This window comes from Falco cherrug, chromosome 20, assembly GCF_023634085.1.
Source record: "Falco cherrug isolate bFalChe1 chromosome 20, bFalChe1.pri, whole genome shotgun sequence".
Classification (NCBI taxonomy): Eukaryota; Metazoa; Chordata; class Aves; order Falconiformes; family Falconidae; genus Falco; species Falco cherrug.
The window spans coordinates 1,743,214-1,755,749 of NC_073716.1; positions in this window are offsets into that span (position 1 = coordinate 1,743,214).

Below are 12,536 nucleotides of genomic sequence, written 5' to 3' on the forward strand. Positions count from 1 at the left end.
GGCTAGGGGCTGCAGTCTGTGGGAGGGGGGTTGTATTTGGGGATTTGGCTCCAGGGCTCTGGGGGAGGGTCTGGGAGAAGGGGAGGCCTCCCTTCCTGCCATGGTGCCACCTCCCTTGCAGCCTCTTGGCAAACTGGCTGGTGAAGGCGGAGGGAGGTGAGAGCCCCCTTCCCATAGGGATGGGGTGGAAGGGGCTTCAGACCTTCCTTGGGAGGGAGATGGGGATGGGGTGGAAGGGGCTTCAGACCTTCCTTGGGAGGAAAATGCTCCTTAGACAAGGCAGGGAGTTGGGGCAGGCGGATGTAAGGTCCTTCCACGCAGTGGGGCTGTGCTGGGGGGACTTGATCATAACGGGGGGAAACTGAGTCACGGAGGAGGTGTGGGTGCTGCTGGGAGGGTGGTTTTTCCTGTGGGATGGGTGGTGGAAGGGGCAGAGGTGATGGGGGAGGAGTGGGGGGGTTGAACTGACAGAGGAGGGGAGCACTCTTTTGGGGGACATGTCCTGGGGAGGGGGTGGGAACATCAGTGGGAGGTGCAGGGGCACCTGGATGATGCTCCTGGGGTCTTGACTAATCACACCCCCCCACCCCCTGCTCAGCCTAACCCTCAAACATTAAAGGCTGTTCCTCTCTGTCTCACCTCCTGCTGTCCCCTGGCAGGCTCCACGTGGAGTGGGACCCCCACGTCCCCTCTCTTGGGGATGCCATGGCCAGGCTTGGGTCCACCCCTGAGCTGGGTGAATTTCTGCCTGGGTGACACCTGCTCCCCTGTGTCAGAGCAGTTTCAGGGTATCCCTTCTGCACCCACCTGGGGCTTGGGGGGGGTCGTCCCAGCTGTGGCTGCTGTGCCCACCCTAGGGAGCGAGCCAGGCTCCACCTGCCCTTGGTGACCTGGCAGCAGAAAGCCGGGCAGTGAGTTGTGGTTTCTGCTTTCCTCGAGGGCACAAGGAGAGCCGAGGCGTGCTGCTGGGAAGGGAACGAAGGAAGACATTGCCATTGGGGTCACCATCCTGGGGGGACCAAAGATGTTTCTCCTACCTAATGCTGGTGCATCCACCAACAGCCTCTCACAGGGCACTGGACCACGCTCCCCTCTTCGTCCCAAGCACAGCCTCTGCCTCTGGGAACGGCTGCGGGCCACGGCGTATCTCGCAGACAGATCAATAGGAGGGCAGTGCCCCTTGATGGATTCACGGCTGAAGCCTCCATCCATCTTCACGGAGCTGCTTTCTGTCTCTGAAGCACAGGAGAGGGCAGGAGGGGATCAAGGTCCTTCCAGCATCTGCTGGACCAAGGCGCAAGTGGCCAGCCAGGGCTGCATCCCAGCATGTGGGTGCAACCTACGACCCATCCCAGGCCCCAAAGGGTAAATACTCCTGGCCCAGTAATTAAAAAGAATAAACAACACCAACATAAATCTTCTGGCATTAGATGGATTTAATCAACAGTGTCACTGCTTTTGCAAAGGAGTTTGGAAACGTGTAAAGCTCTGATAAATTCAGGAAATTCTTTATTAGATCTCCTAACATCCCTACCCCTGACAAATGACAGGATGAGATCTGTTCCAGAGCCACCCCTGTGATACCTTCCGCTTCAATAAGCCCAAGTGAAAAATGCAAAATTTTCTAAAAAAGGCTTGAGAAGGCTCCTGCACTCCGGAGCAGCCGGGATTCAGCCTGCTCACCAAGTGCTTTGCAGCTCTAAACCACAGCTCCACGCTCGGGTCTTGGGGGGCACCCCAGGCCACGGGAGGCTCCTTGCAGTGGCGAGCCCTGGAGACCCCATTTCCATGCCAAGACCCTGGGGATTGTCTTTAGCCATCTCAGCCTGCCTGTGGCCACCAACTGGGACATGGGCAATGGCCACACTCTTCTTTGCTGCCCAAAGGGCAAGGTGATGGGGGGAGAGCAAAAGTAAACATCAACTATTTTTAGTCAAGGAATTGGTTGCCAGGGACATGAAGATAATTCCTTCCCCATATATCAGGGAAACGGCTGCAGTGCTGTTTGAAAGGCCTAATTGAGGGGATTTATAGTAAAATGCAACTTGTCAGATGTAGCAAAGGAAAAATAAAACAGTCCCTGAGACGAGGAAATCAGTCCATTCGTCATGGCTAATCTCAAACTCCTCGGTGCGGCACAGAGACAAATGTGGGAGATGGGTATTAGGGATGGGGAGAATGAAGAGAAATATCGGATCTCCAGGAAGGAGGGAGAGGAGCAGTTTAGCCTGACTTCATCTGCCTTCGTATATTATGATTATTTATGTAACTGCATATGGTTTGATACTCCAGTTTCTGAGCAGCTCCACGGCGGCTGCTCCATGGGGTGTGACTTACACCACCACGGTGCTCCTACATTGTCCCCTGCAGCCATCCCCTCCCCTTGTCTGGGAAAACCACGCAGCTCCATGTGTCCATCTTGCACAATGGGGATGAGCTGGGGCCAGTCCCTGCACCCAGGGGAATGTGGCACGTGTCCCTGCCTCTCGCATGTGGCACTGGCAGCAGTGTGGGCCACAGGGCTTTGCTTCCATGTGGGACATCTGCAGGAAAAAAATAATCATCGGTGTCGACATACAGATTTAGTTGATGGAAGAGTGGAGTTTGGCTTCTCGGCTGAAAACACAGCTGAGGTCAGCGATGTGCCTCAGTTTCCCTACCAGTGTTTTGGGACTGTTCCTTTCTTGCATAAACCCAGTGAAGCTGAGGATGCTTTTCAGTGCGGTGCTCAGTGGAGGAAGGTCTGTCAGCACGTGGAGCTGTGTAAGCAACTGCAGCCTGAGAAAATAAAACACAACTTACCCAGTTTCTCCCAGGGAACTTGCTTTTTGCCTTGGTTTTAAAGTCCAGTTTCAGACTTTCTGTCCTGTGGCTGACCCCTTTTCCCTCCTGCTAGACCTGCAGCGAGGGGCAGAACATGCTCTCAAATTGTGCCTGACTAAAGAAAAGTGGTTGCTGGGACCAGGTTTCCTTCATTCCAGGTCACCACATCACATAACCGTGCCCCTGATCCGGGTAGCCCTGTGGTATTTGGCTGCTCTGTGCAGCCTGTCGTGGCCCTGCAAGCCTTGCAGCTGCTCTGAAAGGGAGAGCAGGAAAGCTTCAACCACAGACCCGCTGAAGACGTTGCAAGGAGGGAAGCCAGAGGCTGGTTACTCAATCTCCAACGTCCTTTAACGGATATTACCTTAGAGCTGCAGAAATGTTTCTTGGTCTCGAAGACCTTGCGAAAGGCTTAGGTGGCCTCTGGACACTTTCGACCCTTGTTCATCCCATCAAATTCTGCTGAAGGTGCAGAAGTTGTCCAGGCAATCATGAAGGGAGAGAAAGCAGCATCCTCCTGGGAGAAGGAAAACCCGTTTAGCACAGGCATTGGGCTGGGTTTTGCTCTGACTCATTGCTCCATGCAGCAAATGGCTGGTTCCTTCAGTACATAGATAATTTCCTCCTGCTCTGTCTTCTCCCCTCCCCCAGATTGTGTGCATCAGTAGGGGATACCATGCTAACAAAAACACCGAAACTGCAAATTTAAACAAGCAAACTCAAGGAAGCTGGGAAACCCACAAAGATCTGAGATCTAACTGAACGTCTCGTTTGATTTCCTAGTTTCTTAAAATAGCTTGTCATATTTTTCAAATTTCTTTCAGGAGCAAGTGTCACTTTTGAATAGAACAGAAACACAAAAGCTTTTGTTTTACAGCTAATTAAACCTCAAGGCAGAATGCTAAACTAATCATAATAATAGTCATAATTATTATTTTGCTCAATCAAATGCTTTAGCTAAGTCAACTGAAATTTGCCAATCAGTAGATTGGCATTTCCTATCAAACAAAATACTGCAGTTTATGGCTGGGAAAAACTCCACAGTTTTACTGTGGAGACTGATTCCATTTCCATCAATCCACCAGCTGAAAGTGCTGCACTTTAGTGCACTGTGTAACGGAGAAATGCATGACCCTGTCAGCATCAAGCCATCCTGTTTGTGGCTCGGTCTGCATTAGCAGCATGGGGACCCATTCTCCCCTGCAAGGTGCTGTTGCCTTGTACATGATGCGGTTGCATAGGTGTCCTGAGTTACATGGGTGTTCATGATGCCGTTGCATGGGTGTCCATGAGCTCCATGGGTGTCCGTGATGCTGTTACATGGACAGTGGCCAGTGCAGCTCTGCTGACTCAGGGACATGCCTGTGCCTCTGGGGACCCATCAGTGGCATGGTCACATCCACGTATTGTGACTGATACACCTTCTTTTGGGTGTGATCACACAGCATCACTGGCATGGAGATGTCATGGGTGATGGAAATGTCCTGCAGAGATCACAGCAAGGACTGTGACTTCTTCAGAAACTGCTTGTGGCAAAAATCCCTCCCCACTCATCAGGTCTGTAAATGCCAGTCAAGGCAGGAGAGATTCTGGAAGTCTTTCAAATCCAGTTATTTATTCCCCATACATTTGATGAAATATTAATCTTCTCATCTCCAAAGGCAATCAAATAAAACCCAGAAAGAATGATGCACAGCACCTCGATGCAGAGAGCAAAAAGGAGCAAAATAAAAATAAAATAAGAATCCAAACACAATGTACAATTCTCTAAAAGGCATCTCTGTGGTGGCACGAAGGGCAGAGAAGAAGTGACCTGGTGCCTTTGGGGCGGGTGGGCTTGGGAGGCTGAGCAAGACCGGGAAGGATCGGAAAAGGACTCGGATCAGGCAGTTGCTTGGGCAGGTCTTAAGCTTTCCTGTAAGGACTGTCGGGATTTCTTTGAAGGTTTCCCCTTTCTCTTTATGCCTTAATTAAAGCGTGGGTTGGTGCCAAGACACCAGCCAGCTTGGGCCATTGCGCTGGGAGCTGGGAGGAAGCCAGATGGTGGATGTGTTGGAGGTGGTGCCGGCTGTTCCTCGTAGCAACTGCGCCGTTTGGCACGACGGGGACCGGCAGCCTCGCGGGAAGGAGCTGTGACATGGGGATCTCTCCCTACAAAGCTCAAGGCTGATACAAGGCCCTGTCTCCATCTGCTTTCAAGGTAATGCAACCTGAAAATGGGCTCGGCAATTGTTTGAGGTGGTTTGCATGACTGTGTCCTCTACAGTCATGCTCCTCCATCATTCCAAGCCCAAGAGCATGGCTTTCAGAAAACATTCATGGCTACTGTGAATGGTGTGGGTACAAAATGGTTTGCACATGCAGCCAGAAAAAAGTCTGATAAAGTGTTGTCCAGTTTGGGGGTGCTGGGACATCTTTCCTTTACAATAATCACACAGACAACCTCCTGATATTTGATGAATCTGAAAACTTTCCATCTTCTCTGTTTCTCCAGCTGTGGCCTCTGTACAAACGAGGTGGTTATTGTGGCGAGTGATGGGAAAGCTAGCTTGCCTCCTAGTTGCGGTGATAAAATAATTTGGCTACAGAGGTAGAAAGCTTCTTTCCATCAGATGTGTTTCTCCAGCCACATTAACTACGATCCTGCAGGTCCTCACTGCTTCAGCTGGGAAAAAGGCCAGTCATGTACTTGGTATGTCATTTACTTGGTACGTCTTTTGATTTGCTCGCTCATTCTATAACATCCCTCTGTCCATTAGAGGCACAGAGATTATTAATATACCTATAATGCTTCATTCCATAGAGTTTAATGTCCTTGGCCCTTTGCTAACTGTTTTTCTCATGCATGTTTTACTCCATCATTGCTCACCCAGGACTTTTTCCTTCATTAGGGATAATTAACTGCTGAGTAAGGGTCAACCAAAGGACTGCAGTTTGTTACAGGGGGAAAGAGGAAATTGCAAAGCTGGTCTGCAGAAAGGGATCCAGCTTAGACAGGGATGTATTTCTCCCTTCGGTGTATGTTCTTGAACGCCTCAGTGGTGGGCATCGTGTGGGAAAGGGAAGTAGTGTGTGGCAGCCCATGCCTCCCTCCACGCACATGGAGCATTGCTGTGGCAACTGCAGTAATGCTTCTGCAGAGCAGTTAATAACAGGGCAGAGCTGCCTTTGGAGCAGTGCACTTCCCTTTCCTGGAAGAAGAAAGAAAAATGGGAAGACAAGAGAAAGAGGAGAAGAGGCAACACCCCCCCCCCCCCCCCCCCCCCCCCGAAACCCGCTCTGCTTTGCCTCCTTTCCCACCTCTGCAACGGAGCCAAGTGTGAAGCCAGAGGCATCTTTCACCTCCAGGCTTCTGCATGGGGAGTTTTTCACCTCAGGCTACCAGGGAATGTCCCCTGGCAGGAATGATGCTCGCTAGTGAAAATGCAGCCTGGGTCAGGCTCCATCTGTGCAGAAAAGCCTGATGTCCCTGTTCCCCACCATCAGCCCCAGCCTGTGTGGGGTCACCAGCCTGTGCCGTGGTTGTGGTGTGCGCCGGGGAAGGGCAGCCCCCCCTCGCCATATCCCAGCTGCTGAATCCCATGGCAGGACATCCCACCGCCCCGAACCCCTCAGCGCTGCAATTCAGTGGGACTGAATCCAGCAGCAGAGCCCTCACGGAGGCACTGACAGATGCCGGCTACAGCTAATTCCTCTCTCCCCATCCATCACCCGTGCCTCTCCTGCCTGCTGCACAGACACCAGCCTCCAGGGTGCTGGGACCCTGGAGCAGGGCCGGGATGTATAGCTAGCAGCCTCAGCATCTAATTCAATTCTACAATCCATCTTGCTGCTTGTCTTTTGCCGTTATCCAGAGAAGCAGCTCAGAAACCAGCCACACAGGTACACATAGGTTTACACCTTCAGCACGGGAAGGAGATGGGCAGCAGCTGGGGCTGCCCCTGTCATTGCACTAGCAGGGCTCTCACCTGAGAGCAGATAAACCCCACACTCCGCTTTGCCAGGCACAGTTTGTCATCTCAGCTCCTGAGCTGCACAGAAAGGCAATCACATCCCCCCCGCAGCAGGGATGGGGTCTCATGGGTCTTTTTCTACTTGGGCTTTTGTTGCTACACAGGGTGACTCAACACAGCTAAAGCCTCCACATTCCCATAAACTCGAGCATAAGCATCACATTAACTAATTTTGCAAGGTTTGGCTCCAGCTTGGCACTTCAGTTGCACTGTCCTGCTCACAGCTACCTCCAGCTGGATGGAAGCGAGATGCACAGTGCAAAACTTGCCCCGTTTCAGGCTGAGTGAGCCGCTGCCTTCGAAGGCACTCTGCGCTTTGAAAGCTTGGCTGCTGCTAAGTCATCGCCGTGTCTGTGACTCTCCTACGGGGAGGAACTGGCTCTGTTTTCTAGGCAGAGAGGGGTTTGTGCTGCTCAGGTTTAGTGCAAGTCCTGAAATATTGGTCTGTGTCCACACTCCAGCTCTAGAACCTGCAGCAACAGTCACCTTCCATACAAACAGGAAAATTAGGAAATGAAGGCTAGAAAATGTGACCCAAAGGCATCCAACCTAGAAGGATAAAAACCCCAAAGTGGTTCATTTTGGGTTTTTTGTTTTTTTTAAGTCACCTGGATATTTAGGCTTTTTAATCGCTGGAGCCTTCCAGTCAGTGGGGGTGACTCAGCATCGGGCTGAGGTTCCCCTGAAGGTGAAAGTGCCAAAACAGATGGGGTGAGGCACAGGAATGCCCTTCGAGAAGTTCTGGTCCAGGAGATATTTCCCCTGGGCACTTCCAAGGGCAGATCACAGGAGTTACGGCTGCTTTGCGGGAAGCTGTCACTTCTGCTCCCCTCAAAACCTTGTGAATATTTCCCTTTGGAAAGCCACGGGGAGGAGACTGGGCTCTTACAGAGTGCCTGGAGCATCCTGGAGGCTTGGCAGCCGATAAATGGCCTTTAACCTAAAATTAGCTGTGGAGCAGCAGGCGGGGGGAAGCAGGTCAGACCGTGAGTGCAGCAGCTGTTAGGGCTGCTCAGCTGCATCTCCAGTAACATCATTTGTGGCTCTCCTCCAGTCTTGGGATTTCTAGTGCTGGTTAATCTTTTTGACAGGTAATCCCAGCCCAGAAGCACACCAGCTCTCTTAGCATAACCAGCCCTGTCTCCTTAAGCTTGGCTCGTGCGGGTTCAGTAATCTAGGAAGTGGTGGGTTTGCCAAAAGGTCTCTTTTTCTCCCCACGTACGAGCAGCTGAGGTCAGGGTGTACTGCATAGATCCACTTTGCTCCTATGGACCAAGCCGCGCTTGCAGGGACCAGTGTGAAAGCCTCTCTGGGCTGCTGGGGTTTTAGATGAGCACACTGAGCTGCTGGGCATCTACATCCTCTCTGCAGGAGGATGGGAGCCTGGTCCAGCCTCAGAGGGATGCTCTAAGGTCTTGGTGTCCTTAGATGCCTAGTAACAAGGATCCAAGAAATGCCTTAGCAAGGTAAAAAAATTTGAAAGAGGAGGGATGTGTCCTTGTCCTTGGCCGAGTTATGTCTGAATGGCTCCCACCATGGCTCACCTCCCCAGCTCCTGAGCAGTGGTGCCACGTGCAAGGAGGTCAGAACTAAACGAATCACCAATATGTCACTGCCTTCGGGCAGAGATCGGACATTTATTATCCCGCGTGGTACACCTATACGGAACACGTGTCCTGCACTCTCAGCAGACAAAGCAGCATGGACAGGGGAGAGCAGCAGTGATTTATGTCATGCTGCCAACATGCTGAGCCAGCGCTGGAGCCTGCTGCACCCCGTCCCTCCCCAGGGGCGGTGAACTGCCTCCCAAGCAAAATCACACGTGTGCTCTGCAGGCAGCACATTTGAGACAATTCCTGCTCTCCAGGGAAGCGATGTGGGTCAGGAAGCTGCTTCTCTGAGGCACCTCCATCTCTTTGACCTCCTCCAGTGGAGGAGAGGACAAATTCCAGGATTATTTTCTACAGTCCTGTGATCTGTTATTGGTGTGTTTAATCCATCAGACGCTTGCTTACGGGGGTCTACACCTGCCTGGCATTTCCTCAGCTCCTGCCTTCAGGAGCTGGGGTTTCCCAACCGTTCCACTTTCCCCTTTCCAGTTTGGGCAGAGCAACCAGGGGCAGCTGCCAGCAGCCTGGCTGGGAGCATGCGGGGGTCCCCGGGATGCTGACTGGTGGGGACTGGCTCTAAGGAGGCACGTAGGGAGCGTGGGGAGATGGAGGAGGAGGAGGAGGAGGGCTGATGAAACAGCAGAGGAAGGAGGGAAGCAGTGACAGCAGCAGACTGAGAAGGCTGGGAGAGCAGACCGCAGGCAGATGGGAACCTTTTGAAAATGGGGCTAAACCAATCTGGAGTCCCAAAGGCCAACCTCTCCGTCATGAGAGGGACCCGGACTGGCATCACTTGGTGCAAATTCTTCTGCCTGCATCTGCTGGAAAGCAGCAGCCGTTTGGGAAATTGGGCCCTTTTCCAGTGTTTTTCAGTCCTGTGAACGATCTGCTTGGGCAGAAGAGGGGCTCCTTTGGTGCTTTCATTTCCCATATTGCAAACTAAGCTTAAAGCCCAGCTTGGAAGGATGTTGTAGAGGCAGAGGACATTGTATCAATGCTTTTAACCCCAGCCAGCAACTCATCCCCGCACAGCCAGGGGGGAAAATTGGAAGAGAAAAAGGGAGAAAACTCATGGAACAGTTTAATAGGTAAAGCAAAAGCCACATGCAAAGGAAAACAAGGAATTCATTCACTGCTTCCCATGGGCAGGAGGTGCTCAGCCGTCCCCAGGAGAGCAGCGCTCCATCACGCATAATGGGGGCTTGGGAAGATGAACGCCACCACTCCAAATGCCCCCCCCTTCCTTCTTCTTCCCCCAACTTTATATATGGAGCCTGACATTGTATGATATGGAAAATCCCTTGGGTCCACGGGGCCAACTGTCCCGGCTGTGCCCCCCTAGCTCCCTGTGTCCCCAGCCTGCTCGCTGTGGGGCGAGGAGCAGAACAGCCCTTGGCTCGCTGTAAGCAGGGCTCAGCAATAACGAAAACATCTCTGTATTATCAATACTGCTTCCAGGACACCCCCAAAACACAGCCCATAGTAGCTACCATGAAGAGAATTAACTCTACCCCAGCCAACGCCAGCACAGGGCTCCAAGCCCTGGACGTAGAGTTGGGCTGAGCTTAAGAATATGGTTAAACCCGAGGAAATGCTGGTGGTGCCTGGCCGAGGGCTTTGGGGGGGCACCATACTGCTGTGGGATGTGGGGAGGTGTCCCAGGGATGCCACCCTGGCCAGGACAGCATGGGGACAGGCACCACACGGTCTGTAGATGCCACCTAGGGAGGACACACGCCGGACCTCACTCCAATGTCTTCTTGTTTGCAAAATAAATCCCAGAATGACCAAAACAGGGGGCTCAGAAACAGCCACCAGTTTTTACATGGGTGCTCAGCTGACCAACAAAAGCTCACTGCTGGTCCCTGAGTCTTTTGATGAATTTTCTGTATTTCAGGCTATACCTGCTGCTGAGCAGGTTCCAGCTGGGCTTGGGTTTTACTGTGGCTGGCAGGAATGGCACAAGCAGTGACGGGGATGTCCTGCCACACTCAGGGGATGAAGGAGGACAGAGAGACAGATGGGTAAATGGCCTTTTGGCTGCTGAGATACAGCTCTGGTCTCTGCACACATAATTATTAGCAAGGGAAGAAGGAAAACATGCAGGAGTAGAACTAATATGCACAGCCATTAGGTTTATGCTGCAGTGAAATAGCATCATTGATACGATCCTGTCTAACCTGAGGCACTGCAGGACCTTTGTCATCTTATGCAATCCCAAGGGGTTGCAGAGGCAAATTGCTTCTTGGTGACAGACACCAGAGAGTGGAGGTTTGTTCTCAGAGCAGAGGTCCACCACTGTAAACCAAAAAGCTCTGGTTCAACCTCTGCCAGGGCCCTTGGCTGCCCAGAAAATGCTAATGTTGTCAAACCCTATCTGGGTTCTAAGCATTACCTGGACCTGCGATATCTTGATGAGCTGTGATTTTTCTTCTAATCTTCAATATGTTGGGTTTTTTCCCCTGTTCTCACTCTGTTACCATCATTTAGCATGCTCAGCTGGCCAGGGACCAGAAGCGCTTGGCTTACCTTGGTGGGAAGAAGGAACCCGTGCATCTTGTTTGAGATCAGCCTTTCTTCCCTGTGATCCCATCAAATCCTGAGGTTGCTCTGGTCCCTTCAAGCTGCTTTTATTTCATGTGCATCTCTGTAAGAGCTTGTCTGTGCCTTAGATTTTATTCTAACATGAGCCTTATAGGGATGCAGGTCCCATCAGGGGTCAGGAAGGAAAACCTACTGATGCAGACCAGGGTTTGGGATGCTGGGATTATGGAAATGGCTTAACCAGATTTCCATCCCTAAATCCAGTGTCTTGGAGCTGAAATCATCCTGCTTCCTAATAGCAGGATGAGCCCAGAGCCCAGATCTCCATGCTGTGCCCAGTGTCTTCTCTACTGTGCTTATGCTGCTGTGACGAAGGTGCATGGGGAGCCTGAGCCACGAAAGTAAGCGTCGTGAAATGAGTTTGTGTGATTAACCTCGTTATTCCAGCCAAAGGACCCGGATCAGCCCCCGGTCAGCTTAATGGCTGTTCTGCGGGTATTACCCAGCTGTTACATCTTCCATGTAATCCCCGCACTGGAAGGATGAGACAGACTGACGTGTGGATGTTTGCCTGCCATTTAACCAGCCCTGTAATGGTGACTGGGATTATTTAACACAAATTTCACCTTTGTCCTATCAGTTAATTTTAGTTTAACTTTTGTATTGCTTGGCAGGGGAAGGTCGTCATCTGTCACCATGGTGGTCTCCACACCGGGGCGCCGGTCACCTTAAGGTCCCTTCTTCCCACCCCTAACATGACATCTGCGTTAGGTCAGATGAATCAAGCCCTCAGCAAGGTAAAGCTAGAAGAGGGAAGAAACCCATCAGATACAGAGGAAAAAATCAGCTCAAGGAATGCATCCAAAGCATTGAGTGAAGGACGGCCACGCTCTGTGCCAACTCTGCAAAGCAAGTCAGAGATACTTGCTGAGCTTTGTATAACACATACAAAAATTTCCTAAAATCTTCCTGGAAAATATGATGTAGTTGAGCTGATGGAAGGGAATTATCCAGAGATACCCTGCTAATATGTTGTGACAAGCTCCCTGCTGCAATGCATTAGGTCTCCACTTAAATGCAGCAGCACAGAGAGCGTGTGAATGAGCAAGAGGCAGAGAGGTTCCCTGTGCTCAGCTGTGACACCCAGACACCTCGGAGAGGGGAAAAAAGACAAGCAGAGTCACTGGCACTGACCCATGGCAGGAGATAGCCTGGCTGTGTCAGTAAATGCTTTAGATCATCATTTGCGGTGACACTGGGGGTGCAGGGGGTGGGTTTCCAGCTTTGCTGCTTCATGAGTGGTGGAGGTGAAGGAAACCAGCCAGGCAGGATCAGACCCTGGCCTAGGGGATGCTGGTGAGCTGCAGCACATCACTGGGCTCTTCGGTATATATTCGCCAATAAATGTTAGTCAGATCCTACCAGCAAAAGAGCTGGTCCTAAAAAAGTAATTAGATGTCTCTCTCTCTCTGCCTGTATGTATCTCAATAGGTATGAACTTATTTCCCCAGCTCCGCTATTTCAATAATAGCTTTTCCCTGGGGGT